Below are 23802 nucleotides of genomic sequence, written 5' to 3'. Positions count from 1 at the left end.
AGGACTCACCATAGTATCACAGCCAAATAGTCGCGTTGAGATACTTCAAAATACAATGATTTCTTTCTTCAAGATTAGTCAGGAAAATTGAACACTGGATAACTGAGTCCACTGATTTCATGACCAAGTTAGAATGAGTGACATTAAGCAGTGATGTTACTCCATTGGTCATTCTAGCTGTGGACTGTTGGTACACACATATGCTCCACGTGCAGGCTACAGCGACATTAAAAGAAGCATTGGAGCATTCACAGGTAACAGGCGTGCACATTGAGTATTCATGAGTGCTACTGCAGTCAGTCCTCAACAACAACTTTTTCAGATTTGGTCAGAAAATCTGCAACAAAAAAAAAAGAGGGGTTTCAACAGGTGACAACTTGCTGACGGTCATAGCAAACATCTCCATTAAATCATTTGAGCAACTCCGTCATTTACAAAGAAACCATGCGACAATTGAGGGTGCAACATTGTTGCCAAAACTTAGATGGCATTGTTTATGGTGTGGCAATATACCAAGAAGGGGCTTTCAGTGTTTATATAGAAATTGACTTTCTGGGCATTTCATCAAAGACTAACATGAATTGTACAGCAACACCCAACACATGCCTCACAGATAGCAATACACCAGTAATGACCATGGCTTGCCACCAGGCACCAGTGACATCTCATTAACTTGTGCCCTATGCTGCAGAACTATGACCCTGGTAGACTTCCAATCACCACAGCAAGAGATGCCCAGCCAGCAGAAACTGCCTTGCAACAGGTTCAAAAGAAAGTAGCTCTTGTATCCAGAGAAAGCCCTGGACCTAATATAATGAACCCAGAATCAGAAGGCCATGAATAGAAGGATGTTCATGCAAACGCAGAGTCCTAATAGTAAAGCATTCCCACACATGTTGTCCTTCTATTTTGCAGTCGGATTACAAGCTGGCAGGTCAGCATCTATATTTCCAAATAAATACATACATCTAGGTGGCAAGCTGGTAAAATGTTGCCACTAAGCCCCAGAAGGCACTCACTTGTAATTAGGTAATAACTTTCACAATGATAGAGATGGCTCAGCATTGCATCGTCTGTAAACAGGGTAGAAGATTCACATGGAATACGCAGCATCTTTGACACCTTATGCAGTGTTTACCACAAAGCAGGGCCGGAGGATAGCTCAGGGGCAACGTGCTCGCCTCAGAAACACGACGATGTGGAACAGCGCAGGTTCGATCCCCGGTCTGCCCTTAGAAATCCCTGGGTATAATAAATAACCAATTACAATAAATGCTGAAATGAGTTTTATGTATTTTGGTAAATAGGAGAAATGACAAGGCTTATAAAAGAAAGAACCAGAAATCGGATCTAAGAGCAAGCAACATGAAGACTTCGCAGCAAGTCATGTCAGTTCTATGTTCTGACATTGTTACGAATGCCTTTTGAACTTGTATAAAATCACGAAAAGGTCATTTTTTGGTGGGGTGCTAAATCCCCCCCTCCTCCACCTATTTTTTATTATTCACGAACCCCACGACCCCTTATTTGCCCTTTACCACACCCCAAACATTTCGATGACCTTTTTCGTACTTTCGTACACATTTAAAATGCAGCCGTAAAAATGTTATACCATCATGATATGCGCTCTTACCCTTTAGTGGTCTTAATTTAAAGCCACTTAATCCAAGCAGATCGGACACAGATTTCATCCTCAAATGAGGAGGTTGTGAGAAGGTTGTTTCCGTACCTCGTTTGCAGATGACGTCCTCCATGGGACTTAATTAATTCATGACTGGGGTTTGTTTAGATGACGTATACAGTTATAAACAGACGCTTCCCGGGCTTTAACAACATGAGGACATAGTGTTCTCTTTTTATCGGCCAAATTTTGTATATTACCAACAAACGTCAACACTGTCACGTTGCGAGTGCGACTGACTAGCCCTGTCCTTATTGTTGTGTGGGACGGCCCATGTTGGGGCCGTATCCCTGGGGAAGTGATGTTGGGGTTACGAAGGCAGGTACAGGGTGGAGAGGGCAGTTCCGTTGTGTGCATGGCCCCAAGGGGCCTCCCCGAGTGTGTGGGGGTGCATGCCGAACGTCGAGCCGCCCCTGAGCGTTCCGGACTGCACAAACACTATTTTGTCCACAATGTATCTACCTAACATGCCCGACGTAGCATTCCAAGATATCTGCACGCCCTGCCCCTAGACACAAGCTCCCTGGGAATAGCAGAGTGTGACGTAGGCATCCTTTTAAGCTCATCGTCACTTCTATGCCCCTCGTTCCTGTCACACTGGTGGAGGCACTGTTGAGCACTGCCTCATCTGCTTATGATAGATAGATTGGAGACTGAGATTTAAGCCATGCCAATCGCCAATCCACTGGTAAAAAGCCTTCTGAACTGGGTAAGCCCCTCGATCGAGGTGGCACCAGGTTTCGATCCACTCCACCAATGTTATTTTAAATGTGTTCAGTGGTGGGCTCATTCAACGCCAGAGCTATTTACTATTCAATGTTTTAATTTATCACCAGAATTTTATCCAGGTGTGGTTTGTAAGAGGATTCAATTCAACACTACAGCTAAGTCAATGCCTAGTCTGGGATACTGAATGGAAACCCTTATTGATATATCTTTATGTCCAGTTCATGCGTTCTGGATGACTACCCCTATATAACACTCCTCTCTTGGAATACCCCTGACCCCACTGAGCCAAGAAGTAGTTCTGTTTTGCAAGTTAAAAGGTTTATTTGAGAATTTGAACAATATAGATATATATCACACTTTATAATTAAATTAATAATTGGATATCACACTTAATCTGATCAGTAATCAATAATGGATAGTCTGGCACTAGCACACTTGTAAATAGGAACAGAAGAATAAGGTGGTAGAGAATACTTTATATGAGTTCAGATGGATGTAGTGTTGAATGAAAAATGCAGTACAGAAAATACGTTGCGTTCAACAAAACAATGTAATCACTTTTCTCTGGCAATCCCCTCCCCCCCTTTATGCATTGCAAGGAAATGGAAGGAAAGCACACAGTTCTCAGAAATGCAATCAAATGTAATTCAGTTCACCCCAGCAAGCTTAGACTACAGAAGTTGGAAACACAGGGCCCAAAATGCTTTTATATGTGCTGGCAATGAAGTGAAAAATATGCTAAAATGCTTTTAATTCCCTCTAGAGGTTCAGGGTGAGTGGTATCAAGTTAATATTAGTCCAGGCTCACTTTAGCAAGGATCTAGAGAAACTAGCAGGTTAAACGAATTTTTGGCAAATGAAAGTAAGAAAACTGCTGTTTTCACACGTAAAGAACTTTTGCAAATCGCGGCAAATTCGCAAGTGCGTTTTTCGCGATTACCGAGGAACTACAAGGACTAGCACTATCGTTTTGGGGTCCTAGGACAGCCTAGGATCTAAGCTTCCAGATGAAAGTTACTGCAAGTCTCTAGGACAAACGGTCACGGAGATATGAGCGATTAAATAAAGGTCGTTCTTCAGATTTGAAATTTTAAAGTTCAAAAAGACAAGTGACAGCTAGCAACTAGAAAATGACAGGTGACAGTTAGTAGGCAGTTCTACTTAGATTAAATAGATTGAATTATATTATTTTAACTAAGAGATTGGTTCTGCACAGTCTGCTAGGTACTCACAATATATTTTAAAATAGGCCTCGCCACGGATCTGGTCAGGTTTTAGACTGGACTCTGGTCTGGTCTCGGCACTTCACAGTGATCTGGGTCAGCTCTGTTCTGCTGGTCTGGTCTGGGTCAGCTCTGGTTCTGGATATTGATAGATTTGAAGTCTGGATCTTTCTGCACAGCTTTCTCTAGAGATTGATGGAGGTAAAGTATGGATTTTCCCGGCAGAGCGTCCCGCAGCAAATGGATTTGAAGGTCCCCATCTGTCCTGTCTGTCTGCTTTTATGTGTTTTGAAAGTGGGTGTGTGAGCAGCATCACTAAGCTCTACCCCTCTCCACTTGTCATTGGCCAAGCTTTCATTTCTCCCCTGATTGGGGGAGCTAAGTTGTGTCAGAGTGATGTCATTTTACAGCCTGCAGAAAGTCCACTCCTCCTGTCAACTTGCACACAAATCTAGATTTGAACCAAATACATATTTGCAGAGGTACATATTGTTTTAAAATCATATGCACCCCTCACATATCACAGGAGGTGTACCCTGTCCAAATCTGCTCTTCCTGGGAGCTTGCATTCAGAAATGGCGACATTTGCACTTTTTAACTGGTTTCGCAATATCGGACATTACCCCAAATTTACACACATGTGCGCAAGGAGTATGGACATTAATTGATGAAGTGTCAGATTTTTAACATGCATACATTTTAAGTAATACCCTCTTAACTGCTAAAACCCCCCTGAACATACCACCGGGTCCTAACACGTCTTCAAATGTGCACTGAAAAATCACAAGAATTATGGCATCATTTAAATAATTATGACAAGTCCGTACTATGAGTTATTCATCTTTTTCTAAAACCATATTCTGGCTACAGGGGTGTGTCTTTTCAGGTCACATGGTACAGAAACCAGTCTTTCCAGTTTCTGCCAAGCTCAGAGACCCTGCCCCTCCCAGCTTCTGCCAAGAGGAAGCTGTTTTACGACACCTGCAATAAACCATCTGCCTGGGCCCTGGAAGGCCCATTGTTCAAGAGGAAGCCATTTATGGCCCCCATAATAAAACATTTGCCTGAGTCAGGACAGGGCTTTGTTCAATTTCCTGCAGAGACCAGGTAATTCAATCAGAGAAATGTCATATCCCTTTTGGTGGGAGCAGCAAAATGCAGGACGGCCTGGGAACACAGCTGTTGTGCAAGTCTCAACTCCTGTCGGGGGTAGCTGGTGGGCAGAATTCAGTTCCTTAAGCCAGGTTTCAGATAAAATGTCACTTTTTGTTCCCCAGTTTAAGTCAAGACAATTTTTACATATGCAGCTAGAATGCTGATTCTAAGTTCAAAACTATGACATTTAAGCAATTGCAACCTATGTGACACTCAAAAGTAGGTCACTCATTTAATTTAAACATTTCGATTTTGGTGGTTTTAATCCAGTTTCAGTTAGGCTGCTGACATGCATAGCCCAGCCAGTTTTGTGATGAACATTGTTTTAGGCTCATCCTCTTTCCAGATGTTGTATGCCCACAAGACTTTATTCTGCCAGATGTCCGCTGGTGTTCAGTGAGATTTTTGGATGTGTTGCAAATAGGCATTTTGAGCTGGCATTCAGAGAAACAAAAGGTGATTTTAAAGTGCGGTTTTTCCTTTGGCACACATTTCACTCATGGCACCCCGGCCCATCCTGCTTGCATTGGTGGGTGGCAAGTTAGGCAACCATTTTAGTGTGCACAACTGCGCGGTTTTCATAGATTCTGGCGCACATGTGGGCTTTTTCGGCCATCTTGGATTTCCTAAGCCCACAGCACCAAATGTTGTAGCATAATAGTCCAAACGTGGGTCAGAACACCCAACAGGTTTTATTTAATCAAATATATTTTGGGTGCAGGCCATAAGAACAGGATGCCAGTCAATGCTTTCAGTATGCATTCTTACTTACAATATATTGTTTGTATTTATTTCTTGATGTTTTACAGTATATATTGTTATAAATATATGTATTTATTTATGGGAACATGTAGAGTATAAAGGCATTGGTGTACTGTCAATGAGACAAATAAAAGAAATACAGTATATTTTCAGTGGCCTCTTGTCAAGACACGGGTCCTCATATTGCATGACAGAATGCATTGTGTGTCGCTGAAATCACCCACATGTCAATAATAACAGAATTGGCCCTAACTGGATCAAAGGCCATTGCCAGCCAGGAGATGCTGGGACTCAGTAAGGAGAACCAAATATGAAAATATACTCCCAGTGCCACTTCCTGGTGTTAATGAGTGGAGCCGAGGGGTGTGGAAAGGGTGGGATATAGCATAGACCTCTTATGGAGCTAGGGAAGGGGGTACACATTCAACACTTTAGACTCAGCTGTAGACCCCCACCCCCAAGAGACCAGCCAGGTTCACCATCAGGACTATGTGCGGATTTATCTGCCAAAGTAAGCACCCACCGTGTATGACCTGCCCCGCTCTATTAGAGCTTTGATAAGCAATCTCATGGTCAAGGGATTTGTTTCAAAATTCTCTGAGAAACTAAGTGTCACCAGCTCACTGCTCTACACCAGGTGAAAAGCACTTGGAAAAGTATCCTCTTTTAAACTGAGTACTTTCACCCACTGTGGAAAAACACACATTTCCCAGGAATATTCCCCAACTCAGAAGTACTAGAAAAACCTGATTAGTGCCAGCCTGGAAAGTATTAATTTGTTATCTATTTACAATATACAATATTGTATTCTACCTAATACCATATTGGTTATTATCGAAATATCCATGGGGGGCGGGTGCTTATTTACCCCTAATGCTTCTGGGGCAGAGATCGATGAGACTCAGCTAGAGCAGGTGTGCAATCTCTCCCTAGATTAAAGACATTCCATTCTTATGCAATTATAAGTGAATTTGCACCCCAATATTAGATCATCAATATTATATCCCAAAATTGGATAATAAATATCATATCCCAATATTAGATAATCAATACCATATCCCAATATTAGATCACTAATATCATATCCCAAAATTGGATAATAAATATCATATCCCAATATTAGATAATCAATATCATATCCCAATATTAGATCACCAATATCATATTCCAATAACAGATAATCAAAATCATATCCTAATATTAGATCACCAATATCATATCCCAAAATTGGATAATAAATATCATATCCCAATATTAGATAATCAATACCATATCCCAATATTAGATCACTAATATCATATCCCAAAATTGGATAATAAATATCATATCCCAATATTAGATAATCAATATCATATCACCAGTATCATATACCAAAATTGGATAATAAATATCATATCCCAATATTAGATAATCAATATCATATCCCAATATTAGATCACCAATATCATATTCCAATAACAGATAATCAAAATCATATCCTAATATTAGATCACCAATATCATATTCCAATAACAGATAATCAAAATCATATCCTAATATTAGATCACCAATATCATATCCCAAAATTGGATAATAAATATCATATCCCAATATTAGATAATCAATATCATATCCCAATATTAGATCACCAATATCATATCCCAATATTAGATAATCAATACCATATCCCAATATTAGATCACCAATATCATATCCCAAAATTGGATAATAAATATCTTATCCCAATATTAGATAATCAATATCATATCCCAATATTAGATCACCAATATCATATACCAAAATTGGATAATAAATATCATATCCCAATATTAGATCACCAATATCATATTCCAATAACAGATAATCAAAATCATATCCTAATATTAGATCATCAATATCATATCCCAATTTCAGATCATCAGTATCATATCTCCAAATGAGGGAGTATGTTGGAGCACAAATTAGGCTAGAGGAATGGTAATTCTTATGTGCGAATGCACACACACAGCATTAACATCATTCAAGCTCCAATTAAAGGAGTTCCTCACCACTTGCTAATTGAATTATAACCCTGAGAGAATAAATTCCATTAGCCAATCAAGAAAATAGGTGTGGGAACTGCAATCCTACCCCAGGCCATTTGATTCATGCTCTGCTGTTGTCCGCAACTCCAGATCTATTAGTCAGGGATAGGAATACATATCTCATGGCTCCTCGATCGAGGACTACATCTACACCCAAAGTTGATATGCCTGCAGGTCGATCAAGCTGAAGATATCCTGACAACTCTTAAGGGAACCATATTCATATTAATGGCAACAGCTGGAAATCAAATACGCTTCTTTGGATCGTTGAGGATGCACTGAATTGTGATAACTGGTGGAGTGGCATGGCCGAAATAGCATCCCTTTACAATGGTTCTTCTGAGGACAATGATTGGGGAGATAGGCTGGAAGATTTGCTTGATTCCGCAGTAGAAAGGTATTCATGTTTGTTTCGTGACATTTGGGTATCTGGAGCTCCTGGTTTTTATGGGAATCTGATGGGACACCTGGGTCACAGGATCTGTTGGTGCAATGCCTCAGTTGGGAGTGTTATCCTTGGTGTGTGATGGTTTTGGTTGTTGGCTGTCCAAATGAAAATACAGCACCAAGAGGCAGTCGTGCTTATTCAATTTCAACGCCTTTGAGATGAAGATGCTCATTTCACCGGGACCTGGTTGGGCGCCCGTTCCATTTTGCTTGCCCTGTTGCCGAAATGTCAAAGTTGAGGCAATGTTATCCTAGGCATGCATTGGTGTTTGATGTTGCTGGACCAGTTAAACATGCAGTAACCAAAGCATACCAGATTTTGGAAATCTTGAATTCAATGTGGATCTGGTGAGGCATCTGGTTCATGGTGTGTGACCACCTGGTTGTATCTCCCAGGTGGATGGTGTTGTTAGGCAAACAATGGTGTGTGTTGGTGCCCAACCAAATTAATAAGTCAGACCAAAAGGCACTTCTAGAGAAAGGTGACGATGCCGCAGTCGGTGTTCACCTTGTTATATAGGATGTCATCTGCTGCAAGCAAAGCTCTTAAGAAAGGTACTTCATCCTGTATCATTTGTAAAATATGTTATTTTCCTGAAAAAGTAATTATTATACACTCTGCCAAGTAAGTTCTGGGCTTCCTAGAAAAATGCTGTTTCGTATTCATCTACAATTGTTCATCCAAAGATGAGTTACAGAACTCATAGGATCCGCCGAAGACAATAGTTCAGTTAATAGGATCACATCAGATGTTGTTGAAATGTGTCAACGTCTCCATGGTGGGGTTACTGAGCTTGCTATTTCTAACAGAAATTAGATGTTTCAATTGTGAAGGAGCTTCCGGGTTTGCGAAGTCTGAACAGTGTTTTAATACTCTATGATCCAGGAAAGATATTCCAAGCAGAGGGCATGCCGTCAAGTGTCCATGCGTAAGGTGATCAACTCATAGGCACCATATAGGTCAGGCCGCTCCTTATTAAGTCATGTGCTCTCACAATTACCCCTGAGGTCCATGAGCATCATCTGTGATGTCATATTTAAGTGTGTGGTTCCACTTGTTTGATTGCCCTATTGAAAAGCTGTTTAGATTGCTTACGGCGTCTAGTTTTTTGTTGTTAAAACATAATACGTTATATCCCTTTTCAGGTTAGTTCTTGCATCAGGGAAGTGTGATAAGCGTCCTCTCGACTCTCAAGGTTAGAGAACTTAGATAATCTTTAGACATATTAGGTTATTGAACATCTTTTATTTCAGCGTTGCCATCAAAAATGTAACAAATTTAAAACAAGATCAAATGTACATTATACATCATTAAAAAAAGAATTAATACACAAAAATGTAAACAATATACATGCAAAGCCCAAGCAGAGGCTAAATACTTCATTAATCGAACTACCCCATTTTCTAGACACTCTACACACTACCTAACACCCCAAAAAGATTTTCATCAACGGAATCGAAGAGGTGAAAGCTCACATCACAGTACTGTGGAAAAGGCCCGACCCCCATATGTGTCTCAGAGGTTAGAAAGACAGTAAACTGGACTCATTCTATTAGAGATATATATTGTCACACTTCATTGGTTCTCATGAGGATGTCATCAAAATGTCAGCTCTAGCCACTTGGCGGCCACTGTGCTGCTGGCGGATGCTTCGTGGCGTCAGATGACGTGGACACTGACTCTCCTTATGGTAGCATCTAAACAAACAATATCTACAAAAGACTCAGGGACCCACATGCAGGGCTGCTTTAGCTGTCAGCCTTAGTGTGACAAGGATGCTACTGATAGATATCAGGGATGCAATCCTCCGTTGCCATGGGTACCGACAAGGTATGCCCAGTTACTGCCATCACTTGTCAGCTATTGTGCCAAGCCTCAGCATAGCCAGCCTATCATAGGCTAGTGTGATACATTACAGGATATTATGTAATCCCTTAAGTGCTCAGATCACATATTTTCATCCTGAATTACATAAGAAATCATTGTAAGCACTGTGTGCCGGCGGAACAGGCATCATATGCCAGTCTGCTGCTTAATGTCCCTGAGTGATACCATGATATGTGATACCATGATAGCTACCATATCCCCGGTGAGCAGAGACAACATGCCATGACAGTCCAATGGGTCTAGGTGCTTACATCCTATGCCTGTATTGCTGGCCAGTGTGCCTGTGGGCTACCATTATACATTGAGAGCATTGCCATCATGCACTGTTGTAATTGTATGTGCAGTTATTCTGGGGTGATGTTTTCTGTGTGGTATCTCCATCCACTACTGTGGCCTGCTTGGGGTACCTGGGGCCAAATCTTACCTGGCACTTTCCAGCAACCAGAGGTAAACCTCTTTCCTTTCCAAGAGGTTTGGTTTCTTGGTATTGTGAGGGAGCAAAGATGAAAGCCAGACACAAAGTTGGCATGTTTCTGGGTTAAACGGGTTTGAAAAATGCCTCTCTGACCCTGCTCCAAGAGAAGTTGACCTACTTTACCAAACACTAAGGATCTGTCTTCATCAGGATGTCATAAATCAAAAGCCGTCTTGTGTCCAAATTTTCCATCCTTACCTTCACACTACAAATAAAATAATAAAGTGACAACAGAAATATTGGTAACCTGTTATTTACACAAAGTGTTCGTAAATAAAAATAGAATAGCTCCAACGTAAATGTGCTCCAATGTAAAGGTTCTTAAAAATGGAAAGGACCTTTATTCCAGAGGGTGATTCCCTTCCCCTGGATTCTTTACTGGTATCACAAATGTCTCTGGGTCTAACAGATCTCTGTGTCTTTCTTGGCGCCCAACAATCCTGTTAGATAAAAACTGTTCAACCTTGTAAGTTCTTCTTTAACAAAAGTTCCTGCTTTTCACAGAAGTTCCTTCTTTGTTTAACAAACACGGTTTCTGCTTCACACTCCTTGTAGGTTTGCAATTTGCTTATACTCCCCTGTCAGGCCTCTTTATGAACTTCCAACTGCCTGGTGTACTCTATTGCCAGGACTTCTCTTGCACTCACAACTGCATGGTGTACTCTCCCGTCAGGACTTCTCTTGTATTCACAACTGCCTGGTGTACTCTCCTGCCAGGACATCTCTTCTTGTGCATAAACTGCCTGGTGTATGCTTGTCAGGACTTTCTCATATATTATAGTTCCTTGTTGCAACCAAGCAGCATATCATTCTTCGCTTGGTATATCTACTTGTCTTACTGTTCTTTTAAGCTTTCACTACATTTGCATTCATTTCATATTGGGGTTCGGTTTGGTACTCTGCCCTTTCGATTCATTAATAATATTATTATTATTTCACTTTCCGTAACTTCGCAATGTTCACATTCTTCTGCCCTTTTTATTAACAAACAATCTTTTTGGCATTTCACTTTCCTTAACTTCACAATGTTCAAATTCTTCGGTGTGGTTGCTGCAATGCCCTAGTATCCCCAATCTTGTGGACTCACTGGCTACGAATAGCATCTTCAGTCTTGCTTGCAATTACGCTGCATACCTTTCCCGCTGGCTTCCAACACTCCAGCTTCTTTCACAGCTTCTCTCCTGCTCGCTGGCTTCTCTTCGTCACTTGATAAGGACATCATTGCTTCTCCTGGCTGCCGAATGCCCAGGGATTCTCTAATGTTTACTGGCGTCTCCACGGCACGCCTTCCTTGCACCACTTTTCTGTCCACTGCTGGCAAGCTCCTCTGCTCCGCCACACTGGCACGCGCCTCCAGCTTCTGAACACCGGATCCTGCCTCCAGATTCCGCACACCGGCCTGTGCCTCCAGCCTCTGTCTGCCGTCAATGGAGATGCCACGTCTTCCCCTGTGCTCTCGCTGAGTGTTCAGTTACCATTTTTAAAGGTCTCGTGCACAGGTATTTTTATCCAACAACTAGCATGCTCCTTACGCTTGACGGTCATGTGCTCTGTATCAGTTCCTTCATCCTCCTCATCTCAGTACTTAGGTGGTTGTGGCAATTGAAGTCCATTGATGGTTTCTGATGCATCATACTTGGAGGGCCTTTCTCAAAGGTTCCACATGGAAGATCAGTTCTACATGAAGGAAAACTAGCATGGCAATAGGCCATTAGGGTATTGGGCAGCAGGGGTTCTTCCTCATGGGAAAAGGGGGGATACGACACCTCATCCAATAAAGCCATGACATCTCCCGGTGGGTATCTCCTCTCATCTCATGTGATCCGCCCTCATATAGCCGGACCCAGGGTCAGGATCAGGTAGCGGCTGCCGTCCTCTGGCCACATAGGAGGAGGCTAATGCTTGGGAATCTGTGATGACTCCATTGGATTCATCAAAGTACTCTTTATAACTCTTTGGTGCTCTTGTCCAAGATTGCCTTCTGGTACTCGTGGGGTAATGTGTGTGTGGTACAGTAATGAATTACGACAAGCACAAGCATTAACTGGTGATAATCAGCCCATCACCAGATCTCCACTGTTCCATTCGCCTTTCCAGTCTGGGGCCTGCACAGGGAGACTGGCATCCACTAGAAGTAGGATATCTACAATGGCACTGATGAGTTCAAACAGAGATGGTGATGCATCTCATCCCACTCTTCAGCAACGGACCCCCATTTGAGCACGGCATACTCCCCTCCCATGTGCTCACCCAAATGCTAATGGCACAGAACGCTTCGTCTCCTGCTGTCGCTTGAGCTTGAGCATTTGCTGCTGTAGTGACCATGGCAGAGGGAGGAGGCCTGAAGAAAGGTCCCAATGGGACATAATCAACCTTGATAGACTAGTAGACTGCCATGACATTCGTAAGTGCTGCTGTAAAGTTTATTAATGTCCCTGGCATCAACCCCCCTGCCCCAACGATAATGGCTGCATGTTGTTTTATTCAAGTGTACTGTATTTTAATACGAAAGTTAAGTCCTGCCTAAAATGTGTACCGTGTCCGCAACACTCAACTCTGCTGCTCTCTTTCTCTTTCAGGCACAGCTGAATCGCTGAGATGAAAATCCTCATCAACAAAATCAGAGCCGCCTAATCAATGGCAATGGAAATGAATGACCATGTGGATTCCTACAACAACCTATGGGCTACCACTGACAGCCAAGGAGTGACACCACTGTCACCAACAGGGTACACCCTAACACTGACAAAAGTGTGATCAGGCCACCCAAAGGGCATCCAATTCACCACCTCTGACAGCAATGAAATGGCTAGATCACCCCTCCGGCATCCACCTCACCAGGCCTGACATGCATGGAGAGACAAGAACAGCCCCACCAAATCTACATGACGACCACTGACAGCCAAGGAGAGACAAGTTCATCCGGCCCTGCATCATCCACCCGACTAATACTAACAGACAAGGAGAGACAAGATCCTCTAGCCCCTGAATGGTCCACCTACTATGAGTGAAAGCCAAGGAGTATTTAATGACCTTCACAACCTCATCCAGCAGTTCCCATGCTACTGCCACTCCGGCAAATGCTTATCACTTCAGCTGACACACTAAAGCCAACATAGTCCCACATGATCACTGCAGCATCCAGGCCACTGGATCACTTCCACAGCAGTACCATACTTCTGGACAGGGACATGCAAGAGCAATACCTTTAGCCTCCAGCAAGTCAATATAGACCCACTTGATCACTCCTGCAGCATCCAGGCTATAGGATCAGTACCACAGCACTATCCTACTACCGGCCAGTGATATGCAAGACCAATCCCTTTAGCCACCACCTTAAATTCAGCAGGAGATACAAAGGAACAGTGCTGCAGGTGTCATTCATTGCTAGTCAGGGACTCACGGGACCACTTTCCAAGACATGCACCCCACTGCCATCCAGACACACACAGGGCCTTCCCTGCATAATCCACTCTACTGCTAGTTAGGGGCTCCCAGTACCAAATGACGAAGTGCCGCCCTAGTGCCAGTCAGGGATCACATGGACACTTCGAGAGGCGTCCACCTACAACTGTCCCGGTACATCCATGACCACTTAGCTTCCAAACGACAACCATCTAGGAACATTTGGGGGCACTTCCTGAAGCATCTACCCGACTGCCATCCAGATGCCCACAGGGCAACTTCTGATACCCTAATGTTACCCAGGTACACACAAGGCAACTCTTGTAGTATCACCCTACTGCCAATCAGGGCTTGCCAGGACCATTTTCTGAGGCATCTACCCTACTACCATCCAGAGATCCACCAGACAATTTCCTGAGGCATCCACCCTACTGATATCCAGGTACAGACACAACATCCCTTCCAGCATGCACCCTACTGCAAGCCAGGTCTCACAGAGCTACTTCCTGAAGCACCCACCCTACTGCCATCCAGGAAACCATAGGAGGACTACCTGAGGCATCCAACCTACTAATATCCAGATACCGACACAACAACCCTTATAGTATCCACACTGCTGCAAGCCAGATCTCACAGAATGACATCCTGGGGCATCCACCCTACTGCAAGCCAGGTCTCACAGAGCTACTTCCTGAAGCATCCACCATACTGCCATCCAGAGAACCATAGGAGAACTACCTGAGGCATCCAACCTACTAATATCCAGGTACCAACACAACATCCCTTCCAGATTGCACCCTACTGCAAGCCAGGTCTCACAGAACTACTTCCTGAAGCACCCACCATACTGCCATCCAGAGAACCAAAGGAGAACTACCTGAGGCATCCAACCTACTAATATCCAGGTACCGACACAACATCCCTACCAGCATGCACCCTACTGCAAGCCAGGTCTCACAGAACTACTTCCTGAAGCAGCCACCCTACTACCATCCAGAGAACCACAGGAGAACTACCTGAGGCATCCAACCTACTAATATCCAGGTAAAGACACAACATCCCTACCAGCATGCACCCTACTGCAAGCCAGGTCTCACAGAGCTACTTCCTGAAGCAGCCACCCTACTACCATCCAGAGAACCAGAGGAGAACTACCTGAGGCATCCAACCTACTAATATCCAGGTACCGACACAACATCCCTTCCAGCTTGCACCCTACTGCAAGCCAGGTCTCACAGAACTACTTCCTGAAGCACCCACCATACTGCCATCCAGAGAACCAAAGGAGAACTACCTGAGGCATCCAACCTACTAATATCCAGGTACCGACACAACATCCCTACCAGCATGCACCCTACTGCAAGCCAGGTCTTACAGAGCTACTTCCTGAAGCATCCACCATACTGCCATCCAGAGAACCATAGGAGAACTACCTGAGGCATCCAACCTACTAATATCCAGGTACCAACACAACATCCCTTCCAGCTTGCACCCTACTGCAAGCCAGGTCTCACAGAACTACTTCCTGAAGCACCCACCATACTGCCATCCAGAGAACCAAAGGAGAACTACCTGAGGCATCCAACCTACTAATATCCAGGTACCGACACAACATCCCTACCAGCATGCACCCTACTGCAAGCCAGGTCTCACAGAGCTACTTCCTGAAGCAGCCACCCTACTACCATCCAGAGAACCATAGGAGAACTACCTGAGGCATCCAACCTACTAATATCCAGGTACCGACACAACATCCCTTCCAGCTTGCACCCTACTGCAAGCCAGGTCTCACAGAACGACTTCCTGAAGCACCCACCATACTGCCATCCAGAGAACCAAAGGAGAACTACCTGAGGCATCCAACCTACTAATATCCAGGTACCGACACAACATCCCTACCAGCATGCACCCTACTGCAAGCCAGGTCTCACAGAGCTACTTCCTGAAGCAGCCACCCTACTACCATCCAGAGAACCATAGGAGAACTACCTGAGGCATCCAACCTACTAATATCCAGGTACAGACACAACAACCCTTCCAGTATCCACACTACTAAAAGCCAGAGCTCACAGGACCACATTCTGAGGCATCCACCCTAATGTAATGCAGGTACACACATAGCTACTTCTGGAAGCTTCAACCTTACTACCATCCACAGGACCATAGGAGAATTACCTGATGCGTCCACCCTACTGCCATCCAGAGGCACACTGGACTACTCCTTCAGCATCTATCCTAGTGTGTGCCAAGGACCCACAAGACCCCTCCTATCCATGTCCACTCAAGAAAGAGTGTAAGAATAACCTCAACTACTATATGATGCATATCCAGATAATAATGTCTTCAATACTAGGAGAATATAAAGTTATCTTCTTCCAGTAGATGGCATTGGGTGTTTGGATGGCCTTTCCGGATGTAATGGGCAGATCTATGTCTCCAAGAATGAAAGACTCATCTGCCACCAGACACAACTGAGATTCCATAAATGAAGGATTCATCTGCCAGCATATAGAAATCCAATTGGACACCAAAAAAGAAAAGTTAATTATCCAACAGCTGTAATTTACTCTAAGAAAGAAGTGTTCTTCTGACATTAGAACAGCTCATTCATGAGCGTAGGATCGTTCTGCCAGCAGCTAGAACTAACACTCCAAGAATGAAGGATTCATCTGCCAGCATATAGGAATCCAATGTGACACCCAAGAATTCATCATCCAACAGCTGTAATTTACTCTAATAAGGAAGTGTTCTTCTGACATCAGAACAGAGAATTCATGAGCGTAGTGTATTTCTGCTAACAGCTATAACTAACACTCCAAGAATGAAGGGTTCATCTGCCAGCATATAGGAATCCAATGTGACACCCAAGAATTCATCATCCAACAGCTGTAATTTACTCTAATAAGGAAGTGTTCTTCTGACATCAGAACAGAGAATTCATGAGCGTAGTGTATTTCTGCTAACAGCTATAACTAACACTCCAAGAATGAAGGGTTCATCTGCCAGCATATAGGAATCCAATGTGACACCCAAGAATTCATCATCCAACAGCTGTAATTCACTGTAATAAGGAAGTGTTCTTCTGACATCAGAACAGAGAATTCATGAGCGTAGTGTATTTCTGCTAACAGCTATAACTAACACTCCAAGAATGAAGGGTTCATCTGCCAGCATATAGGAATCCAATGTGACACCCAAGAATTCATCATCCAACAGCTGTAATTTACTCTAATAAGGAAGTGTTCTTCTGACATCAGAACAGAGAATTCATGAGCGTAGTGTATTTCTGCTAACAGCTATAACTAACACTCCAAGAATGAAGGGTTCATCCGCCATGAGACAGAACGGAGATTCCAAGAATGAGAAATGTATCTGCCAGTAGACAGACATTCTACAATCTGACAGCAAACACCTAGAATCTACATTGGCAGAATTGACTCTAAGAATGTAAGGTCCATATATCTGTCATTAGACATACTGAGACACCATGAATGAAGGATTCATTGACAGAAGACAGAACTAAGACTCAGACAATGAAGGGTTCATCTGCTATCAGATGGGACTGTGATTCCTAGAATAAAGGATTCACCCGCTAGCAGACAGAATTTCAGTGTGACAGGCAAATAACAAATTCATCTGCTAACAGATGGAACCGATTTAAAGAATGAGGAGTTCATCTGCGACAGAAAGAACTTAAAATCAAAGACAAACCTGACAACAGAATACAAGGCTACACAAGACCATACTTCTGCTGATTTGCAAGCTACACTGAGCTCCTTTTCAGAGGAACATTTCAGAATGGATTGAAAATACAATGTGTAAGCAACCATTGATATGAAAACTGTATAGATTGTCAGAATCGACTGACCGAATAAGGAATCTGTATTTAGAAAAATAATGGTCCAAAGACTTCCCCCCCTGAAAACCAACAAAAACATCCAGTGGACGATGTAGTTGTTTTGATGAACTTTACATCAATTTACAAGCTTTTGGCATAATCTTAATCCAAGTGACACTGTCCACATTATGTGAGCTGTAGTGTGTGGTGGACAGGAGGAAGTCCTTTTCTGAATTACCAATTGAAACCAATGCCCAAGTGAGTCCCTCCCCCAATAATTTTCCAGGAATAGTAACCAGGGGGTCTCCCCAAATCACAAATCAGACATTCTGATTTTAAAAAAGCCCAATAACTAATAACGTGTTATTGTCTTTGTGCCCTGAAGGAGGGGCCTAGGAAAATCAGTGATGATGAACAGTGCCTAAAGATGGGACTTCTGGAAGAACTTGCCAAACAGAGTACCAAAAGGAAGAGGTACCCCAAAGTACTTCTCAGAAATGTTGTCACAATGCTTCCCAGAATGCATATCACCAGAGTGCTGAAGGCAGTGAGCAGAGAACATTTCTTATCATTGTTGTGCCCCTAGGAGTGTTCTCTGCAAACTACTGATGAGAAATAGGGCCCAAAGAAGGGGGCCTTGCCATCATCTGCAGTGCCCAAAGGAGGGGCTCCTAGAGTACCTACCAGGAGAAATAGAGCCTACTGAAAGGGTGCATAGAGCACATATTGGAAATAGTGCCCACAAGCTTCCCAGATTCCATATCATCAGAATGCTCAACGAAAAGGAGTTTAGCAAATTACATATCATTGTTGTGCCCCTAGGAGTGATCTCTGCAAACTACTGATGAGAAATAGTGCCCAACGAAGGGAGCCCTGCCATCATCTACAGTGCCCAGGGGAGGGGCTCCTGCGGTACCCATCAAAAGAAATAGTGCCCAGAGCAATTCTACCTAAAGAACTAAATAGTGCCCAAAGTGTACGGCTATCCCAAGAACTGATCAGTAACAACACTCAACGCTCTGGCTCTCCTCAACACTTAATAGAAATGTTGCCTAATGGAGAGGTTCCCCAAATTACACAGCAAAAGGAGTTGCTATCCGAACAAGACCAAATCCCCAAGGTTCTCAAAATGACTTATCAGATATAGTGCCCAAATGCAGGAACACACTAAAGCCCTTATGTCATAGTCATTAATATTGCACTTATTATCACTCTAGTTGTCTCCCAATGCTAAGGCTTCGTCAGAGTGTGTAGTGTGCCCATGTCTAGGACAAGCCGTCCTTGGTATGTGGAAAGGGAGAGGAAGAACAAATTAAGTAGATGGTTCAGAGATATCTGGAAAATGAAACTATATTTAGGGAAAAACCTTATTGCAGTTTCAATTCTACAAAAGGGTACAGGGGACACTACGAAGGCACTCTGTGACGCTCAACGTGTAAGATATGTAACGTCAGTTCATTGGTGTTACCTCTAAAGGTGACACCTGGATAAATGATAGCTTCAATCCATCCATTGATATGATTCAATTGTTCGGAGATACGCTAACTGGTCTGATATTGAATGGCCCATAGCCTCCCCTGCTCTGTTGTGTGAATGCATAGAAAACATGCAGTGCTAGAGTGAGCTGAGGTGTGGCAGGAGAGCGATGGAAGGAGGGTAGCAGGGGAGACCAGCTATTTTATATGTTCTACTTGATTCCGATCTGCTGCACCCGTTTCCTAGCGTTCCCTTAACCTGGCCACTAGCCGGGTAGCTTAGGGAGCAAGCCGAAGGCAACGGTTAAGCAACATACAGTATGACATTCAAGGCGGCAAACCATCCAGATATTGAGACCTTATTTTTGCATCTGACCTCCTGGTGACCAGACTATGGATCCTGGTTTGGAAGGCGGCGATCCGTTGAATCATCTCTACACCTGCAGTCAAGGGATCGCCATCAGAGCTTGTTGGTTGGATGAGAGTGCTTTTTTGAGGGCTGTTTCAGAACCTTTCACTTCAATATTGACAGTACAATGGGCATGCAAAGTTTCTAAAGTCAGCATATGTTCCTCCTTGAGCATCTACTTTCCCTGTAAATAAATTGTATTTTATAATCACATTATTAATATGTACAGTGCCCTATTTCCCCTTTGAGGATTCATTTTATTTGCACTCATGTCAAGTTTAAAACCAATGATGAAAGTGACCATGTAGCCGGAAACTTTACATTTAGAAATGGATTTCTGGAATGTGAGTGTCGCCTTTTGGGTCCAAATGACAATATTTATAAAGCACCCTTCAGACTACTGAAGGGTAAAGCAAGGTGTTGGGGACACAGACCTTTGAAGGTCTCCGTTAATTACCTGGTATCGGCTATTCAAAACTATAGAGCTTCCGAGTAGCAAAGCTCCTGGTTCAATTGGTGGAGAGGCTTTGAGTAGTGCAGAATGTGGCAATTCTACTCCCACAGGGATTTCTGATGGAACTGCACCGTTCCCATCCCAGAGACAGTTACCCTGGTGGCTGATAATGCAATGCCTGGGGCGGTAGCTTGGCTTCTCTCGGTATATACTTGGCTCCAGGACCTTGATATGACTATGGGTCTCTCCTAGTCTACCAGCTTATGACCTTGCGGCGGCCTTTGGCCTGGAATCTGCGCGGTCCATGGTCTGGTCTACTTGGAGTGTAGCTATTTCCACTTGGCCTTGAGTCTATTCTGTTACAGGTCCATCTAAGTCAGCAAAACACCCACAGCTAATGATGTTATCTTTGTTATCTTTGTATTAAGCAGTGTAATAAAGCTGTTGTAAAAGTCTATAAAGCTCACCTTGACAGGTCGATGAAACCAAATGGGAGGATCAATGCAGCCGTGAAAGTTTCCCTGAGACTGCCCTGGCCTCTCCTACCCAGGATAAAGTAACCCAGGAGAAAGGGCAGGACCGCCAGGGAAACTCTCTAATGGGAAGAAAACCCTGGTCGAGTCCCCCTTCGTCTGGATCAGGAGGAAGTTGACGTGGAGGCTTCCCCGACGGATGGCAGAAAAGGATTTCACACGGGAGGCTTCTCCTAAGAGAACCGGAGAGGGAAAATTAGGAGGATGTCAGAAGAGGGAAAAAAGTTGAACAGTGAAGGGGAAGCAGAAAGTAATCCTCTCACCAATGAAGTAACGAAGTTGGAGGAAGACTGTTCAGAACTGGAGATCGGATGTGTAGTGGAGCAGCGAGAGACTCTGGAAGGAATGGACAGGTGAGTAAGCTAATCGGAGAGAGGGGGAGCCCTAAAAGAACTAAACATACTCTAACGGAAGTCTAGGAGAGACGGGAAACAAACAGGTCTGCTGGATTGATCTTAATGAACAGTGTGCAAGCGAAGGCTGAAGGGAGAATCTGAATGAGGGGAGAGAACAGAGTTAGGAGGAACGGAAGGTACAAGTAGTTTTGATTAGTGGAGGTAAGTAGAAGTTACAGAAGCGAACTCACGAAGCACCAAAAGCAGAAGCGGCGCGAAGCACTGTCCGCTTTGATTCCGGATAAAGGATCACGTGAGCAGTTGGCCGTACCTCGAAGAGACGTGCAAAAACTGGACCGCTGCAGGTAGTACGGGGAATCGTGGGCATCCATCTTGGAACTGATCGAAAGCAGAGTGCCGCACAAACGAGTACGTGCCCACAAAAGCCATTTGTAGCGATGTGTAACAGTATGCCCCCTCCTTCGGGGGGGAGCCCCGGGTTTAACCGGATGAAGTAGAAAGAAACGTTGCACAAGACAAGGCGCATGGACTCCGGAAGCCGGCTCCCAAGTCCTTCCAGCAGGCGAATAACCCTTCCAATCGATTAGGAATTGCAATCGACCATGTCGGAAGCGTGAGTCACAAATAGCAGCCACCTCAAACTTGGGACCACCATCCGTGGGAATCGGAGGCGGTGGAGAACTGTCATTCCAGAGAAAGCGATCTCGCACAACCGGTTTGATCTGAGACAGGTGAAAAACCGGATGTATCCGAGACCAAGAGGCCCGCAAAGAAAGTTTGACAGCAGCCGAGTTGATCCTGGATAGAACCTGAAATGGTCCAAAGTACCTGGGAGAAAGTTTAGATGGAACCAGGTGGCGAGGAAGGAACTTGGACGCCAACCACACCGAGTCTCCGACGGTAAGTTCCCGATCGTCACAACGGTGTCGATCAGCATTCCTTTTAGCCCGATCTTGAGCCATCTGTAAAGATTGCTTAGCCAGTTTCTGCCCCTCGCGAATGTCAGTAACCAAAGAGTCCACACCTGGGTAACCAGAATCAGAAGGAGACACATTCGGAACAAAGGATGGATGGTAGCCATAGGAACAAAAAAAAGGACTGGTCTGGATTGCCGAATGTCTGGAATTATTGTAAGCAAATTCCGCAAACGGAAGCAGCTCCACCCAATTATCCTGAGCAGCCGAAATAAAGCACCGTAAATAACCTTCGAGGGTCTGGTTCAACCGCTCCGTTTGCCCATTAGTTTGGGGATGGTATCCGGAAGAGAGGGCACGTTTGAAGCCCAAATTGCGACAAACGTGTTGCCAAAAGAGAGAGGTGTATTGGGGACCTCTGTCCGACACGATGGTATCTGGTAAACCATGGTGAGAGAAAATATCAGAGAGGAAGATTTTTGCCATGAAAGGTGCACTAGGTAGCTTTCGCAAAGGTGTAAAATGCGCCATCTTGGTGAAGTAATCGATGGTCACCATGATTGCAGTCTTATTTTCTGATAGGGGTAGATCTGACATGAAATCAGTTGAAATGATCTGCCAAGGCCGGTCTGGAATAGGCATTCTAGCTAGTAATCCCAAAGGTGGTGATCGAGGAGTCTTAGCATGAGCGCAGATTTTACAGGCTGCAACATAGTCCCGGACGTCAGATCTTATAGATGACCACCAAAAATGCTGTTGTATTAGTTCTAAGGTGGAAAGGAACCCCCGATGCCCTGCAGCTCGTGAGTCATGGCTAGTCTTCAACACTTCCAGTTGTAAGGAAGGGATGGGAATCAGTACTTGAGTTCCATGAAAGTAATATTCAGTTTCCTTGGTAAAATGATGGGTCGAAGCAATTCTTTCACATAACGCTTTATTAAGATTGGTAGATGTTCGTAATTCTTGAAGGAAATCAGTCAGAACTGCAATGAATTGTGCATTGGGAAACATCTTTTCGGAGCAGAAAGTGGATGTCGGAGAATCCTTACGAGATAAGGCATCTGCCCTCAAATTATGTTTCCCAGGCCAGAAGGTGAATTCAATCCGATAGGGCAGAAAGAAATAAGCCCATCGGGCCTGTCTACTGTTAGTGGTATAAGCGTTCTGAAGAACTTTGAGATTTTGGAGATCTGTGCGCACCCTAACTGGATAAGGAGATCCCAAAAGTAGGTGTCTCCATTCTTCGAAGGCACGCTTAATAGCCATCACTTCTTTCTCGAGAACAGAGTAGTTCAGTTCTGCTGGATTGAAAGTCTTGGATAGGTATGCTACAGGTCGTTCATCCCCCTGTTCTGTCAGTTGTAAAAGAACAGCTCCTAAAGCATTCTGAGAAGCATCTGTTTCAACAATGAATTGTTTGGATGGATCTGGGGTGATCAAGATGGTTTTGGAAGTAAACATTTTCTTCAACATGTCGAATGACTTCTGAGCCGATTCATTCCAGGAAAATGAGACACCTTTCTTGAGAAGTCGAGTAATGGGAATCATGATTTCTGAGAAACATGGAATAAATTTCCGATAAAAATGTATGAATCCCAAAAACCTCTGGATGTCTTTTATCCCAGCAGGAACGGGCCAGTCAAATACAGCTGATACCTTTCTAGGATCCATAGAAATTCCCTGAGATGATAACACGAACCCCAGATAGGTTACTTGTTCCTGGTGGAATTCACACTTCGACACTTTACAGTAAAGGCGGTTTGCTTGAAGACGTTCCAATACAGTGTTCACATGTTGAATGTGATCTCACGGGTTGGTGGAATAAACAAGGATATCATCAAGATAGATGATAGCAAATCGGAATAATATGTCAGCAAATAGATGGTCCATGAACCTCTGGAAGACCGCTGGAGCATTTACCAAGCCAAATGGCATGACATGGTATTCATAGTGTCCAAATGGTGTACGAAAGGTGGTTTTCCATTCATCCCCGGG

The 23802-nt window shown here is 43.8% G+C and overlaps 1 protein-coding gene across 1 annotated transcript in view; it reads left to right on the top strand.

Annotated features, from left to right (window-relative positions):
* LOC138566649 (uncharacterized) overlaps nt 1-19766 on the top strand; it is a 246830-nt gene extending 227064 nt beyond the window's left edge. The window contains exon 6 of the mRNA XM_069644203.1: nt 13003-19766. The gene's annotated coding sequence lies outside the window, so the exon portion shown is untranslated. The remainder of the gene's footprint in view (nt 1-13002) is intronic.
* The last annotated feature ends 4036 nt before the right edge of the window (nt 19767-23802 follow it).

Source organism: Ambystoma mexicanum, chromosome 1p, assembly GCF_040938575.1.
Source record: "Ambystoma mexicanum isolate Mex_15411 chromosome 1p, UKY_AmexF1_1, whole genome shotgun sequence".
Taxonomy (NCBI): Eukaryota; Metazoa; Chordata; class Amphibia; order Caudata; family Ambystomatidae; genus Ambystoma; species Ambystoma mexicanum.
This window is presented reverse-complemented; position numbering and strand designations above follow the sequence as displayed.